The sequence below is a fragment of the Propithecus coquereli genome, unplaced genomic scaffold (genome assembly GCF_000956105.1).
Source record: "Propithecus coquereli isolate 6110/MARCELLA unplaced genomic scaffold, Pcoq_1.0 Scaffold76, whole genome shotgun sequence".
Classification (NCBI taxonomy): Eukaryota; Metazoa; Chordata; class Mammalia; order Primates; family Indriidae; genus Propithecus; species Propithecus coquereli.
This window is the reverse complement of record NW_012153729.1, coordinates 8,228,995-8,246,467: the sequence shown is the minus strand read 5'-3', so window position 1 is coordinate 8,246,467 and position 17,473 is coordinate 8,228,995. Positions and strand designations below refer to the sequence as shown.

The 17,473-nt window shown below is 50.9% G+C and overlaps 1 protein-coding gene across 3 annotated transcripts in view; it reads left to right on the top strand.

Annotated features, from left to right (window-relative positions):
* Positions 1-17,473, top strand: part of UBE2O (ubiquitin-conjugating enzyme E2O) — a 56,020-nt gene that overhangs the window by 24,862 nt on the left and 13,685 nt on the right. The gene's annotated exons all lie outside the window — the stretch shown is intronic.

Here is a 17,473-nt window from a genome sequence, read left to right as displayed (position 1 = left end):
GCACTCTAGCCTGGGCAACAGAGTGAGACTCTGTCTCAAAAATAAATAAATAAATAAATAAAAGCAGCTTGAGAGAAAAAGACAGATTGCCCCCAAGGTTCAACGACGAAACTCAGGAAATGCCTAAGTCCGAACAGTAGAGGCCACAATGGAACAAAATCTTCAACGTGCTACAGAAAATCAGTTGTTGGCTTAGTTTTCAGTAACCAGCTTAAATTATCATTCAATAATGAGAACAAATAAAGACATTTTCACAGAGAGAAAAAACTATACACTAACAGACCTTCATTGTACTTCAGGAAGGCGAAACTAAATTTAGGAGATGGGATTGATGCAGAAAGGAATGGTGTGCAAAGACATCAGAAAGTGCGGGTAAATCTAAGCATTCACTTAAAACAGTGCTCAGCACTGATTTGGGAAGAATTAAAAACTAAAATTCTGACAATAAATGAAAATGACAGAGGGGATGATTTGAATTAATACACTCTAAAATCTTTGAACCGTTTGGGAAGCGTGGGAGGGATATTGATTGGCGTTAGACTTTTTGAGTCAAGTAGACATGTTCAAATTTGAACGGTAACCGCTAAAAGAATAGAAACAGGATTTAAAGCTTTCAAAATCACAGAGGGAAAAAATACGGAATTTAAAAACTAGGTCATTCGTCTGGAAGAAAGAAAGCTAAGAAAAAGTGTGGTAGATAGAAAGCCCTGAAGGTAATAGAAATAAATCCACATGGATCACAGTGAATATAAACAGATTAAATATGCCAGTTAAGACACAGGTTCTCAGACTGGAAGACAACAGAGCAAATCCTTCAGCATTCCGAGTCCACGTCCACATCCAGCCAAATTAGCAGTCAAGTAGAGTAGGAAAAAAATTCTTCTCAGACACGCAGGGACTGGAAAAAAAAAAAGTGTCTCCCGTGAACCCTTTCTTGGGGGGCGGGGTTGTTCTTCACCAAAACCAGGGAGTTTTTCTGGGATCCAGGAAACAAGGGCTCTGACGCACGTGAGCAGCAAAGGAAATCCAGGTTAGAGAGGCAGGGTGGAATTCAGCAAGAGGGAGAGCTCCAGGAAAAAAAAGAGGCAAAACCAAAAGATACCTCATACATATGTTGATGAGGTTTAGAAAAGTCAGGGGTGAGTATTTGACGAAAGTATCAGTATGTGCATGGGTTGCGTGAGGACTCGGTGTTCACGGAGCCCACTTGGTTTCACTGTGAGCTACGTTAACCCCATCACAGCACGTTTGTGTTCTCTAGTTAATGCAGTAGAAGCATTGGAAGGATGGGGTGAAGGCAAGGGGTTGGGCGGAGGGTGACAGTTAGGTTGTCAGCTGTCGAAACAGGAAGTCAATAAAAATGTCTATAATTAATTAGGAATTAGAGGGGCAAGAATGTTGTTTATGTATATATGGAGGTAAATACTCAAATAACTAAGAAATTACAAAGTGATTGCTTCAAGGAGCACAATTGAGAGGGTAAGACGGGCCTGCTATTATTTCATTAAGCCATTTTGATTTTTTTTTAACTTGTGCATTACTTTGATAAAATTCACCTAAATTATTTCTTTTAAAGAACTTACTGGTTTAAACCAACACTGTTCCATAGAAATGTAATATGAGCTACATATGTAATTTAAAAATTTTTAGTGGCTATATTTTTAAAGAGTCAAAAGAAATAGGTGAAATCCATTTTAATATGTTCTATTTAACCCAGTGTATATCCAGGATATCATTTCAGCATGTGATGAGTGTAATGAATTTTGATGAGGTAGTTTACATTCTTCATACTAAATCTGTGAAATCCTGTTTTCCTAAATGCTGGACTTTCTACCTCAAACCAATTTCTATTGCTCTTCCGTCATAATACCAGTCCCCACACTTTGTGCTCAGCCCTTGGTTAGATAAAACACCTCCTCACCTATACACATGCCTTGGGCTGGTATGTTTGTTGTGTCCAACGCATCTAGGCAGACAGGAACCTCCTGAGATTCTTTTCAGCTGTATTCAAGCCTCTAGAACTAGTGGTGCTTCCTTGGTTTTGCAAGCATAAAGGTGAGCTTGCAGTGTTAAGAATAATGATTGGGTATTAATATTTTAAAGCCTGTTTCTCAAACTGTAATTGTACCTAGAATCCTAGAGCTCAACCCTTAGATTTAAATCAGTGGAGCCCTATGAAGTTTTGTGTTTTGTTTTTTTTTTAAGAGTGCTAACATTGTTCTGTGTTTTAAAGCTATTGGCAATCCCTACCCCCTCCATTTTTTTTTTTAATTGCCCTATTTTTTTTTTTATATTTAACTCTGAGGATCGGGAAAGTCATGGTCCACATAGGGGACACACACATACCCACACACACACTCACACACACACAAGAAATAATCCCCCACATGGTTCCTTTTCCTTGTTTCTTTTCCCTTTCAGCCAAAGAGTTTCCACCCCTTCCACAAAAGACCCAGTTAAAAGCCACCACTGTGTAGGTCTAGTCATAGAGCTAGGAATGAAGGAATTGCATCAGGGCGACCATGGGCAAGGAAGGGCAGGTGCCTCCCCATCCTCTAGCCTTCCCACTGCTCTCAATCCCACCCCTCTGAGACCCTGGAGAAGGCACAGACCTGTGGCTCTGAGCACATCACGATATGTAATGCCTGCACCATGAACACCGTCACCAACTGTTAGACCAATAGGCTGCCAGTGGTGGGGTTTGGGGGCTGAGCCATTGATCTGGGATACTCACCATAGGCGGTATGCAAATACTTGTGTGCCCACCGTGCACAAGCACTGTGCCAGCCATCAGAGACTAAGTGTGACGTGACCCCACCCCTGAGCAGCCTGTGATCTGGGTGAGAGGGCAGCTCATATACTAAAGGTGGCTGCCAGCATGAGGGCCTTTGCTGAGAACTGGGCACTCACCAGCACCTGAGGCTGTGGCAAGGTGCAGGGCTGGAGCAGCAGCAGAGGCCCTTCGGCGCTGTCTACCACCAAGAGAAAGCCGTGGGGATATCTGTGTGATGCACTCTGGCCTTACCTGACCAAGAGAGTTCCGGCTGCTATTGGAAAACCCAACCTTTTGGAAGTAGCAGGTTTGCTGAGCTGAGAGCCGCCTTGTGCAGAGGGGACAGGCCCCCTCTCCTGTGCTCTGGGTCCTTCGCATATGCTGTGCAGAGCAACCTCTGTTGGTTACCACTCAGGCCTGGATCTGCAAACTCCCTCTACAGGGAGGTCCTATTTTTAATGTCTTAAAAAGAGACCTTTTCTCAGCCCACATCCATCCCTTCGACTGCCCCTTCCTCTTTCCTCCTCTTGAACCATAGTTCTGAACAAGTTCCACCCTCCGAGCCCTACTTCCTGCACTGCCAGCTGTTATCTAGGCCCTGCCAGTGAGGCTTCTGCCTGCACCACCCACTGGCACCGCTGAGCCCGGGTCACCAGGGATGCTGTTTTCCCCATGGCCCTCGATTTCTTGGCAGCATTGGGCGCTGCCGACCACTCCTTTCTCGACACCTGTCCCCATTCTCACGGCTTTTCCTCCAGCGTCTCTCTAGCACCTCCTCGAGTGCATCCTTCCGTGTTCCAGGCACTTGCTGGGGCTGTCAGTGAGCATTGCCCACTCCTTAGGGTTCACATTTTAGCCCCACGGGGGCAGACAGGCAGTAACATGCAGGAACTGCAGGCCAGGGAATGGTAAGAGCTGTGGGGAAAAGTACAGCCAGGCGGGTAGAGAACAGGGAGAAGTGATTCCAGACAGGGTGGTCAGAGAAGCCTTTCTCGGGAGGTGACATCTGAGCAAGGCTTAAGTGCAGCCGTCTAGGGAGGTGTAAAAGTCACGACTCCCCCAGCCTGGCATGTCTCAGTGTGCAGTTACGGATTGAACTCCCTATCCTCCCATCCTGCTCTTGTCCCTGCAAGGGCTGTCTCTTGTGTTCCCTGATGTTTCATCAGCATCTAGCACAGGGGCTGCCAACCCAGGAGACATTTAGTTTGTTGAGTGAGCGAATGACCGACTGGATGGATGGATGGTCCTCTGCAGATCAAGTGGGCAGCGTGTAATAAATGGCAAGGAGCAGGTGTTTTATTGCAGGGCAGGCTCTGTCCCTGCCGGACCCCTGGTGGACTGGAGCTCGGCCTGGGAAAAGCCAGGTTAAGATTGGCCACCCTCTCCCCATGCCGTCATTAAGGTCATGCTTCTGGACATCATCTGCCCTTTCAGGACAGTTCACACCCGGGGGAAGGAGTAACTCGGAGACAGTTGGGAACCGTGGGGGCCAGGGGGTGGTGGGGAGCATGGAAGGCCATGAGCACTCAGGATTTTGGCCTACTTGGCACATGCCACACACATCCCAGGGCCTCCCAGGCTTATCACGTTGCAGAGGTCTCAAAGCTGTCACTGCAGGCCTGCCTTCACCCTCCTGTGGCTTGGTTGTCCCTTAAAGGAAGGATAGAGTGGAGCCCTTGAGATGTCTTCACCTTCCCGTCTTCCTCCATTTGGGGTCTGTGCCCCTTGAGAAGGTTTGCTGCAGGCTCACTGGTGATGGGAGGGGTCCTTTAGACACAGTCTCGAGCGGCCTTCCGACTCCTGGTCCGGCAGTGTGCTGGCTGCCTCCTAGGACCCAGGGACTGGGGGAAGTAGAGCCAGCCCGGACAGGAGAGAGAGGAAAGCAGGTGGCATTTACTCCTGTAAAAGAAAGTCTGCCAGTCCTCAACCAGGGGTTCCAGCACCCCCGCCCCCCACATCAATTGTAATACATTAATGCCTCTCAAATGGTGCTAATTACTCCATCCTTGGGAAATAGAAAATATTCAAACCATGTTCTGTGCTCTGGTAGCTTTGATGTGGATGACTCCAGTATTTCATTGTCTGGAGGGATGGTGACTGTGTAGTATCAGCCACATGCTGATGGCAGACTGTCACTGCTTTTTGCAGTATTTTCCTATGGTTTGGCTCAGCTATAGGGAACTTGTAGCTGTGACTGTTTCCCGTTTCCTGCCAGAGAAGGAGCAAAGGCCTGCTGGGGAGAAGTCTGCAGTACTGCTGCTGGGTGTTTCCTCCCCACCTCTTTTTCCAAATGGGTGGTGGAGAATTCTTTCCACTTCCTGTCCATGCCAGTTACCATGAACTCAGCCCAGGTACACACTGCTACGTATTTGTGTTTAATTTTGTTGGAACTCTTGGCTTAGGAGGCAGGCTACCTGATCCTGTCCTGAACCAATTCCACCGACATGGGGAGCTGAAGAAAGGGAAGACACACTGTCAAGGCTGGTGTTGAGGAGTCCAGGAGGCTGAGCGGCAGGGTCAGCCTGTCTGTGGGGCTCTCTGTGGCCGGGGACATCGACGGTGTGTGTCAGGCCTGTTTCGGAGGCTGTCAGACAGGCGTAGGCCCCAGCGTGGGGTCTTGGATCTCCTCTTCCTTGGTGGCTGCCTGTGCCTTTTTCAAGCTCCTGCCCCTGTGAAGAAGGATGTTTGCAGCACCGCAGCCCAGTTTGTCTTGGAAAGATGTAGTCGTAGCATTGTCAGGAAGGGGAGAACCAGCACTGTTTTGACATAGTCATTCAGGCTGTCACGAAACCTGCCTGTTCCTCTGCCGTGGAGTCTCCTGGTGGGGTGGGTCGGCGTGTATCTAGGTGAAGGTGCGGGTGAGTCTATACAATCTCTGGCCACTGGGATTTATCTGAAATCACAGGTATTAGGAAAACAAAGTGGTGCAGGAAACCGGGATCGCCGCGGGAAGATTAGCCACCCTGGTCCTCCATACGCCCTGCTCCCGCTTCAGAGAGAACCTGGCCCCTGAAGAAAGAACCGGCCTTGGATCAGGGCTCTGGAGTGTTATTTTTATTGCCTTTCCTACCATATTTGCATTTTTAAAAATAGCAGTGCTGAGTGAATCCTTTTCAGAGTGAGTCTGCCTGGAAGGTAGGATGCTTTTGCAGAGTGTGGCTATTGATTAGCAGCTAATGCTGGGCGCTGGGAGTGTGGAGCAAAGGCAGCCGCTGCTCGCCGGGAGGGGTGAGGCTCCCTGTCACCAGCTGGCGCGGGAGTGAGGCAGCAGTTCTGCCCGAAGGTTATGTCAGGTTTCTGTGGGTTCGTGGTGGGGGGGGGAGAAAGAGGGGCGAGGGAGTGCCTATAGCCGAGGTCCTGAGGGCCATGGCCCAGGATCTAGGCCAGGTAGGGTGTGTCCTGCAGCACACTTCTCTCTCAGACTGTGAGTTTCACATGTGGGTAGAGCCACATTTTATATAGCAGCTCACTCCCATCCAGTAACGCAGCTCTGAGAGTCGGGTTCTCTTGGCCACAGCTGACAGAGTCTGTCCTTTGCCACTGTGGCAGCAGCTGGCCTGGGTCAGGCCCTTCTCTCTCAGTGAGTGAGGTCACACACTAGATGGTGCCAGAGCCCAGAGCTTTGTTCTTGCCGTCTACATGGGAACTGGCCCAGAATGGGATCTGGACCACCTGAACAGAGGGTCAGTCAAGTTTGGGGCCACATGGCTTTGAGGACTGTGTATCTGTCCCAAGGGCTGAACCACAGGAAAGTATGTCAGGGAATACTGAGGGGGTATCAGTTGACTCTCACTTCGTTCATTATTTTGAGCCACCTTGCCTTTATATTGATCCCTAGATTTCTATCAAATTTTTAAAAATTAAAAACAAATGTTCTTAGTAGTCAGTATATTTGACTTAAAAGAAAGGGAAAATTGCTGATTAAAGTAGAACTATATTAACCAGGCTGATTATCAGACTTACTTAGGGAATGTTAAAAAATAGATTCATGAGCCGGGCACGGTGGCGCATACCTGTAATCCCAGTACTTTGGGAGGCTGAGGCAGGAGGATCACTTAAGACCAGGAGTTCGACACCAGCCTGGGCAACACAGTGAGACCCTGTCACCACAAAAAAAAAAAAAAAAAATAGAAAAATTAGCTGGGCATGGTGGTAGGCACCTGTAGTCCCAGCTCCTCAGGAGGCTCGCTTGAGCCCAGAAGTTCAGGGTTACAATGAGCTATGATCGGGCCATTGCACTCTAGCCTGGGCAACAGAATGAGACCCTGTCTCAAAGGAAAAAAAAATGAAAGAAAGAAATAGATTTCTGACTTCATCCAGAGATTCACTCAATAGGTTTGGGGTAAAATATTGGGAGTCTTATGTTCTTAAAGTTGATAAACAATGGCATTAAAACCTATTTCTCCTTCCAAGGGATCTGTTGAGGCTGCCTCCATTTTTCATGACTTCATAATCTTTTTCTTTCTCAGCACTGCTGAATCGAATATCTACACTTCCTACAACCGTTGGTTTCCCCCAGTTGCCCTTCAAAGGCCAGCACAGTGTGTGGTCAGCCACACCACCACCTTGTAGTAGCTGGTTGTAAGGCATGGCACCCAGAAGTAGGTGTCCTGTAGTTAGCAAGTTCTGATCTGTTACTCTGAGGAAATGTGTACCTCTTTCAGGCCTGTGATAAAGTGAGACCTAGAGAGCGCTCTGGGAGGCTGTGGGCTCACAGAGGAAGGAAGTTTTATGCATGATTATATGGGAAAAGCCATCAGAAGGCTGGGGTCCCAGGTCTTGCATGCTGGTGTTTATTCTTTGCTTGTCCCTTCTCCCAGGGCACCACACTTGGGACTGTTCCGGTCCCTAGTGAGACCGGGTGAGGCTTGCTGCAGTGCATCCCAGTTCTGTGACCAACCCCCAGCTCACCATTTTCTGTCCCTGAAATGGGGATAAGAGCTTCGCCTGAGGTGGTTAGGAGCATCGAATGGGGTCTTCCCTCCTCCACTCTCTCCTGGGCCTGAGATAACCCATTTCCTGCCTCTTGGCCTCCGTGGCGCTATTTCTTCCTGCAGTCAAAAGCCATTTATAGCACTCTCCACTGAGTGGTGTTAGCGATACGCTCTACGGACCCAGCTCTGCTCAGTCGCCCGAGTACTCTGATTCAGCCTCTGTCCGTGTCTCCTCATCGTTGGGGGTGGGTGTGTCCACACTCCTAAAAAGGAGGGGGATAGACAATTTCGACAATATAAACAAGGGAGTGGTTAAGATTTCTTATGGGTTTTCTTCAGATAGCTCCCCTGGTATAGCTACAATCCCTTCCATTTAATAATACGCAAGGCAGGGTGGCTCACACCTGTAGTTTCAACACTCGGGAGGCTGAGTCGGAGGATCACTTGAGGCCAGGAGTTTAAGACTAGCCTGGGCAACATAGCAAGACTCCATCTCTACAAAAAAATTTAAAAATTAGCCAGGCCTGATGGCTTGCTCCTATAGTCCCAGCTACTTGGGAGGCTGAAGCAGGATGATCGCTTGAGCCCAGGAGTTCGAGCCTGCAGTGAGCTGTGATCATGCCACTGAACCCTCGGCTTAGGTGATAGGGTGACATCCTGTCTCTAAAAAAAAAAAAAAAAAAACGAATATATCGAAATCTAGATGCACCTGTACATTGATTTTTGCATCTTGTTCCATTTTTTGTCAGCATTATTTCGTCGGCATTTGGCTTCTCCAGCTGAGCTGTTAGTTCCTTGAGAGAGAAACTGTCGGGAGCCTTGTTCAGGCCCTGCCCTGGTGCTCTGGTCTATGGGGACTTCCTCAGGCCATGTTGACCAGGCCTTCTCTTCTTTTCAGCTGGCCTGCTTTGAGGATCTGTGGACGCACACTCCAAAGGGCCTGCCCGCATATGCAGAGCAGAGATCTAGCACTGAGGCAGGGAGAGGTGTTAAGCAGGTAGAAATCGGGGCCCTGGAAACATTGCAGGGAACCAGCTCTGGAGCCGTAGCTGGAAGCTCGGAGCTCATCCAGCCCAGGGCTGCCCGTCCCCGATGAGGCACCTGGCACCCAGGGAGGTCATGGGACTCCCTCAGCGTAGGCAGCTGGGAAGTGGCAACTCTGTGGCCTCTGCAGGACTTAGTTCTTGTTGTGCCCTGCAGCCTGTACCCTCACCTCTGTCTCCTGCGGCATGTGGCCTCCACGTGGCTGGTGCAGCCTCATCTGCTGCACCTGCAGAATTGAGCAGATCCTTCTCTCAGTCTCTGTGATTGTACTTTCTTAGTTAGTATTTTAGTCCTGGCTTACTGTCCAGAAGTGAGTTGCATGTCACTGGTGCACCCTGAGAGAAATGGCAGTGGAGGGGTGAGCACTCAAGGCTCTTGGGACTTCATGATCTGACCAAGAAGTGACAGCAACCCTCAGGAGCCATTTTGGTCAGCCCTGGAGTCTCCAGGCCAGTTGGTGCCAGTGAAGCCAGCACCCCAGGATGTATTCATCTCATCCGCCTGGACAGAGCAACTGCGGGCTCTGGAGAAGCAAGCGGAGGTTGGATGGTGCAGGGAGGTTGTGTTTCTTGCACGTAGGGTCCCCCATGGCTGAGAGGCCTGCCCCTCCAGGGCCCCTCTTCTCCTAGAGAGCATAGCTACAGGACAGCACAGGGGTTTCCCTCAAACTAGAATTTTCCCAGAAGCAGCTCAGAGGGATATTTTAGCTATTTCTCCTCCTCCTCCCTTGCTGTCTTTAAAATGCCTATCAGAGTAGCCCGGGTTTGGGGGTATGCATCAGAATCACATTGGGAACTTTTTTCAAAATGCCTCTTTTCAGATTATCCACCCTGGGGACTGTGATTGAGCAGTGAGCCTGCAGTAGGCTCATAACAGCCTCCCGCCCCCACTCCGATGCTTGCCCCACTGAGAACCACTGCTCTGTTAATGTGCACACAGATCACCTGGAAGCCTTGTAAACATGCAGATTCCCAGGCAGCAGGTCTGAGTGGGGCCTGAGAGCCTGCATTTCCAGTGAGCTCAGGGGAGATGCTGGGCTGCGGGTCCAGGGACCACACTTTGAGGCAGCCTTGCTCTAATTGCCCAGGGGTTGCAAGGGCTGTGCTGGAGGGCCACACAGGTCAAATGAGGAAGGACAGGTTAGCACAGCAGTGACCTTGGGCAGCTGACTTACCCTCCAGGCCACCCAGCCTCCTGTAGAGTGAGAACAAGAGCAGTGTCTTCCCTTTGGGGGTCATGGGGGTTGGAAAAGATGGAGTACATGGGGTTCTTCCCTGGCATTGTGCCAGCTCTGTCAGGCTTGCTCCATGATTACCACCTGGGTCATCATTCTGTGGACTCACATGGCATCAGACACATGGTGGGTGTCTGGAAGGCAGCGTTCAGGCAGTGAGCCCGCTATGGCTGGACAGGTGGCCGCCCCATGCTTACTCTCAGGATGCCGGGCAGCCCAGGACAGCAGCCTGTTGTGTGTAAACAGAGCAGCCAGACCCACTGGCTGGGCAGTGATGGCCCAGTCAGGCCAGCCAGGAACAGAGGGCGGAATCTTGCTATTCACTTCTCTACCTTCTATTCGTACTTCTTGAGGAGGGGGCCACCTTCTAAAGATGCCCATTTGTCCCCTGCCTTCAAACACAGGGGTCCTGGGCTGTTTTCGCCCTTTTTGTTGTTCTGAGACACGATCTCGCTCTCTTGCCCAGGCTAGAGTTTTAAGCCCAGAGCCAGGATGAGGGTGCGGTGCACTTACTGCTTATCAAGCACCGCAGCACCTGCAGAGACCAGCCCTGCTGCTGCCTGGGCCTCCCACCGGCTTCCTGCCAGGCCCAACTCCACAGTCCTTCCCCTCACTTAGCAGGCAGTTGGACTCAGTCCCCTGTCTCTGTCCCCTCAGGCGGGCTGTGCCTCCAGACCATTCCAGCAAGCCGGTGAGCTGCAGCTGCAGTTGCCGAGCAGTGATGCAGTTGTGCTGCACGGCTGGGCCCTGACTGCAGGCCTCTAGTCTGTGGTGTGAGATGAGAGATCAGAGAGGGGTCCCTGAGGAGGTGACTGCCCCGGGGGGTTGAGAGTACTGGGGGCGGGGGCTGCCTGGAGCGGAGTCTCTGCCGTGCGGTTACTGCGCAGCTCCTCCCGCGCCCCCCAGCTTGCCATCCAGAAACGGGAATTATCGTCCCTCTGCCCAGCTCAGCAGCACATTTCTTTGTGTGTAAATGTTTTCGGGTGTAGTTTCATTTTGCCTCCCTCATCTAAACGTAAGTTCTAGAAAGCCAATGCACATTCTTAATTATATATTTGTATTCTTGTCTCATCCTGAGTATATAGAAAACACTCAAAAACTATTGAATTGACTGACCTCAGTCTTAGCAGAGCTTCTGTTGAACTGGCCTCTGTAGCACATGATTGACAGAATTTTCTAGCTCGGGACACCAACCTGTCTTTTACTTCCAGCCTTTTCTGCTATCCTCCCCCTCTCTCCCAAGCATGTGAGGCCCTCTGGCCATTTGTGCTTTGCTGGTAAAACCTTCTGTCCTCAGGTGGGCAGGCTGCTGATTGCTGGGTTATCAGGGGCTCAGCCACGTGATGGTCAAATGTTCTGAGAAAGTCCTTACATTGGCACAAGCTGGAATCACTGACCAGTCATATCCCCAAATCCAGTCGGAACTAGAAACTCAGGCCTAGGAAGAAGCTAGAAGAAGAGGCCAGCTCCCGCCAGAGGCCCCATTTTCTGCCACTCCTAGTTTTGCTGTTCTAGCGACTCAGTGATATTTTAAGTCAGATCAGAAAGAGTTAAAAGTTCCCCACCCCAAAAGTGCCTAAGTGTGAATGTGTAGGCCTGGGTTTTGTGTTTGGTTTGCTTGCTTATTTTTGGTGAGAGACGATGTCTCTCCCTATGATGTAACCTGCCGGATACTTCAGTAGGGTGAAGATTCTCCAGCTTTTTGATAGTTACCCACAGTAAGATACACATGTTACATCGTGACCTAGGACACATACATATTATATATGCAGCTGAAAAGGTTTTCTCCACATGGTACTTAAATATTTTCTTCCCTTTTCCCCCCCAATGTTGGCCATGACCCGTTAAATTGATTCCATAACCCACAGTTTCAAAAAACGCTACTCTAGAGACTATTCCATTCTAAGATTTCCAAAGCTTTTTCAGAGTCCACACTGAGATTAAACCTTTCAATCTGGTGCAAGTAGCTTCTCAGGCCACTAAATTGCATTAACATTTGTGGAGTAGGGGGGTGAATGCAGCTGGGCCTGCCCCCCATCTCTGTGCTATAGTCTTGTAAAATCTTCAAAGACAATGTACAATCCTTATTTATGTTTGTATTCTTGTCAATCTTTGAATCTTTAGGAAGTACAAGAAAATGTGATCCTAGGTTTCAGCAAAGTTCCTACTGAAATAGGTTTCCTCTATTTCCACCCCCCAAAACTGAGTTGGGTTTCTCAGCCAGAGAAGCATCTAAGTGTGTACTGACACACATGCCCCCCCCCCCATTTCAGACTGTTGTGCTGCCACGCTGGGGGTGCCTCTGGGTGACCCCACTGTAGCGAGGTGGGGCTGCTCACGGTGGAGTGGGCCATGGGCAGCCTGGCTAGGCCCTCTGAGCTCAGAGACAACAGGAGATCCAGAGGGGTCTTCTTCAGTGCCTGCAACCTCAGCCGGGCTGGAGGGGAGTGAGAGGGGCTGGTTGGGAGCTCCTGAGGCCCCCAACATCACTGGAAGCCCTGTCTCCTCCACACCCGTAACTGGCCACTGTCTACTTTTCCCTTTTTCTGGACGCCTAGGACTCAGACCCAGCTCAGACTGTCACAGGGTGGAGGAGCGCAGAACTAGTGGTGTTATTCAGATTGTTTTTACTCCGTGGGGAGTAGCAAGTTGGAATTTAGAAATTTCCAATGCCGGTCTCACCTCATATTCCTTTGAGGAATCTGTTCTTTGAGTCCTGGCCTAGGTAAACAGCATCATTCCTGTGTATCTCTGCTGGGCCTTCAGACGTCTCAGGCCTCGTTCAGTCCGCCGAAAGTAAAGCCTCACTCTGAACACAAACCCAAATGAGGCGCCACTATAAGCTGTCCCCAGTCTTCTACTCACTCACCAGGGACACAGTGTGGGGCTGGCATTCAGCTTGTCCTTAAAAACCACAGCTGTTTATTAAGCCTCAGAGGGCGCTTGGCATGATGCTGGACCTCTTGTGTTTGAAACTCCTCCCAGCTGTAAGTTGAAGATCTAGTATTGATAGCATCAGTAACCCCCAGAAAAGATAGGAAGGTTTTCCTCCTCTGGAATTGAAGGAGAACACTCACATGTTCAGCTCTGCTTTGGCAGGAGATGACGGTGTGTGACTGGTGGCTTCCTGCCTTGAGATATAAATGCTCAGGCACCATTAAGCCCCCTCCTTTGGACTTCCTGCCCCCCCTTCTTGAATTAGAAGCCCCTGTGGTGTCCCAGATGCTGATGCTAGTGAGCAGGCACAAAGCCACCTTTTCCCCTAGGCCAAGTGCTTGGCCTCCACTGGGCAGGCCAGCCCTTAGAGGCCACCCACTTGTACAGGAATGCGACATTCAGAACCACTTGAAAGTAACTTCTTATTAACTTCTTTTAGCTTCCTTGTATTTTTCTACCTGTTGATCAGCCTGTTTGCCTTTCATGTTCTTGGTAGATTTTATACAGTGAATTTGCATTCTACCTGATCAGTCAAGGTCAGTGTTATGAATGAGGGTCTGCGTCAGGAGACACAGAACAAGCTAGTTCCTCCTGCTGTGTTGTCAGGGGTAGGCCTTAAGATTGCGGTTCAGAGCAGCAGTGTGCACCCGGGAGTCAGGTGGCAGCAGAGGAGAGTGGTCCTCTTGGCAGGACAGGCCTCTGGCAAGCTCCCCTGACTCCTGGACACTGGCCCTTGGTGGTCCCACGAGAGCTCCTTGGAGCTCGAATGGGGGTAGGAGTAGTGCCCAACCTCCTGCCACGTTGCCTTCTGCCTAGAATTGTCCTCTAGTCCTTCCCTTGCCATTTGATTGCACTCCTACTTGAAGCCCTCCTGGCTTTATCCTGAGAATGCGTCCAGAGGCTAGTCTGCCGGCCCCTCTTCTCCACCAGTGCTCTGCTCTTAGCACCTCCATCCACAGAACAGCCTCAGGGCTTCTCAGCCGTGGCCCTGCTGTTGCTGTGGCCAGCTCTTCCTTTGTTGAGGGCTGTCCTGTGCACTGTAGGATATTCAGCAGCATCCCTGGCCTCTACCCACTAGATGCCACAAGCCCCTCCTCTAGTTGTGACAACCCAAAAGTGTCTACAGACATTGCCAAGTGTCCTTTGAGGAGCCAGATCACCCCCAGGTGAGAACCACTGAGTTAGCTGGTCTCCCTGGCCCTCTTGGCATTCCCATCGTGCAGGGATCTGCGTAAAGGCCCGCGCAGAGCTTCTGTCTCGCTTGGCATAGAATCTCAAGTCCTCCCGTGGTTCTCTGAGGCCTCAATTACCTGGCTCCATTACTTTCACGCTCCTGAAGCCTCTGCTGGTCACACTCTGCCAGCATCTTGATGGCTCCTCTTCTCTCTGCTTGGAAAGCTCACTCCCTTACTTCACCCAGATCTCTAGTCAAATGTCACCTTGGGATGGCCTTTCCTGACCACCTATTTAAAATAACTCACCAGTGCTGTCCCCCACCACCCCCCACGTTGCCCCTGCCCTGCATCTGTCTGCCTGCTTCCCCACTACGGGAGAACAGCGCTTTGTGAGTGCGGGGTGTGTCTCCCGCCAGGCACACGGAAGGTGTGCAGTCAGCGTTGGGCAGATGAGTGAGCTCCTTAAAGCCTGGCTCTCCTCCACAGCGCAGGCCAGGATCCCTCTTCACGGAGGGCAGGCGTGTTGTCTGATGCTCTTGTTTCTAGAAGAGCTACAAAGGATGTGGGTCTTGAGCTTGCACCAGATAGCCCTGCATGCCTGGTACATGTGTCCAAGTAATGCATGTTCATTTAAACCCTCCGGGCTTGGAGACACTGTTAACATTTTGGTGTCTTATCTGTCTTGTCCTTTCTCTGTTCAGAAACCTCTGATACCTATAGCTGTCCAAGAAATGTTAGACAATAAATAGCTCGCCAACTCTGAGGTTGTTCAGAATTGTAGAGCCTATGAGGACAGCTGAAATCTATCGCCCCATCTCAGATTCCTTCCTAGGAACAGTTTTTTTAAAAACTATACTCAGGGCCCACCTTAACAATAGAGATAGTAGAGATAGTTCTAGATTAGAACCTGGTGCTTTCCTAGAGTGGGCACAGCGCCCTCTAGTGTCTGCCTTCGCAGGGCCGCCTGGCACCTGTGATTGGGATACTTGATTTTCCGGGGGAAGAAGGGAGAGGAGGACAAGCAGGTGCTCAGGGCCCCGAAAACATCTGCAGTCAGGGCCACAACTGCCTTACATGTGCCCCAGGAACGAAGAGAGGGTTTATTACTTTTATAACCAGAAGAACAATCAGTTTTTATTATAGAACGTGTGGACTTGGCAGAAATGTCTTTTACTCTGTTCCTATCTCTGCAGCTCTGAGGAGGGATGAGCCTTTTATGTGGTTAAGAGAATTTACTCTGGAGCCAGACTTCTGACTTCAAGTCCCAGCTCCACTACTTACAAGCTTTGTGACCTTGCGCAAGTTACTTATTTTCTCTTTGTCTTAGTTTACTTATCTGTAAAATGGGAATGGCAGTAATTAATACTTTATAGAGTGTTGGAGCATCTCGTAGGTGAAAACGTGTAAAGTGCTAGAAGACAGCCTGACAGGTAGCAAGCACCTGGTTGCGCTGTTACTGTGAGGCAAGGACTCCAGAGCTCCGGAGTTCCCCGGGAGCACAGCGGCTCCTTCTGGAATGGCCATGCTGAAAGGCTTCATGAAGCAGGCAGCACATGCAGGCAAGGAGAGGAAAGGAGGGCACTTGGGAGGAACTGCTCAGCAGAGGGCACGCAGGGGACAGTACAGGCTTATTTGGAGAAAGGCGGTGCCCAGTACGGGCAGGACATAGGGAATTAGGAGGGAAGGCCAAGGAAGACAATGGAGAGCCTCCCAAGTCATCCTGAGCCCTGCCAGACACCTTGGTCTCGGTTTCTGGAATTCCCAAGGGAAGGGAGCGTAGCCACCCCGGTAGCCTCTGACCCCTTCCTTCTCCCTGTCACGCCCACTCTGCTGCCAGCACTGTCAAGGCTTTGGAGAAATGTAGCTCCTTGTCACGGAGAGGTTAGAAGAGCCCCCTGAAGGCAGCTTCCCAGAGAAGTGGAATCACTCTTGCCCGAGAGCTGCAGGGAGAGGACGGCGCCTGCTGCACAGCCTCCCTCGCCTGGGACCGGACACCGCCTGCCCTGCCAGCCTCAGAGCTGGAGCCTTGATGTCCTCTGCTCCCGCAGGGGTGCAGTTAGGCTGGACAGAGCGTCCCGTCAAAGAGCACACGGATTTAGGTCCGTGTCTGTGCTGCTCTTTCAAGGACCGACGCAAAGGCCACAGGGGACGCAGGTTCTCATCTTGGGTCTCTTCTCAGGGACCCCTGAGCAGCGAGGCAGCACTCCTACCCCCCATGGCAGGGTCCCTCTCCTATCGGGTTTCCCTCCCCTGCAGCCTCTGGTTTCTATGGCAACTTAGAAAGACCCACAGTTGTGGCTTTCTGAAGTCTAAAACGGGAGCAGGAGTTTGAGATGGGAGGTGCAACACAAAAACACCGTGTCCCAGCGTGGAGATTTGGGCATAGAGAATCACAGCACAGAATGTTCTTTGAGTTAGAAAAGTGGCATCATCACCCCAGCACACCCCTCACAGCCTCCTGTGCTTGGAGCAGAGGTAGGGAGAGCCTAGCCTTTTGGGGGTCTTCAGCCTGCACCTCACAGGGGCAGCGATCACAGCCAGCTTTTACTGTGTGCCCTGCCCCATGAGCACGTCTGTGCTCTCGTTGCCTTGTTCATCCTGCCCCAGCCACTCTGAGATGTCTGCTGTCGCCCCACCTTATTATGCAAGTAGACAAGGAGTGGTTTGCCTGAGGTTTCTGAGTGTCTGACTCAAGAACCCTGAATTTTACAACTGGGCTCCTTGTCCTCTGGGACTGCGGCTCATGCCCTCTGGGAATGTCTCCACTGCTGGCTGATGGGCAGTTATGCATCCTCATAGCAGAATTTGCTTTAGCCATTGCCAAACTTTCGGCAACCTTCAACCAGCATCTTCCTTTTTCAGCCCTTTGGTTCTCCTTCCCTGGTGGTGACCCTTCAATGCCGCAGGGGTTGAGAGAGGCTGCTGCTGAGGAACATCCAGTGGGTGTTGTACGAGGGCACAGCTCTTCCAGCCCCGTTCGGGGTCATGGAGGTGGGCACACGTAGAGACCCACCCATTGCCGTAGCTCAGTGAGGAACCACAGAGGAGCTGCCCTGCGAAAAAGGAGACAGGCTGGGCTGGCAGAGAGCCGTGCCCTGTCCGGCTGTTGGAGCGGGATCTGCAGCGGAAGGTGGCAGCCTCTGCCGGGTGTTGGTGGAGGGCCGGGTCAGGTGCTTGGCCAGGCTCCGAAAGCCAGCCGCCCTGAGACTTACTCAGCAGCCCACAGGGCTCCGCAGCGCGGTGGATAAGGAGCAGGCTACAGCTGGTCAGGAGGATGACCCAGATTAGAACGTGGTGTCCAGTGATAGCGGGCTTCAGGGTGACCCACCAAAGCCCGGTGTCCTGCCCCTCCCCCAGCCCACCTCGTCTCAGTACC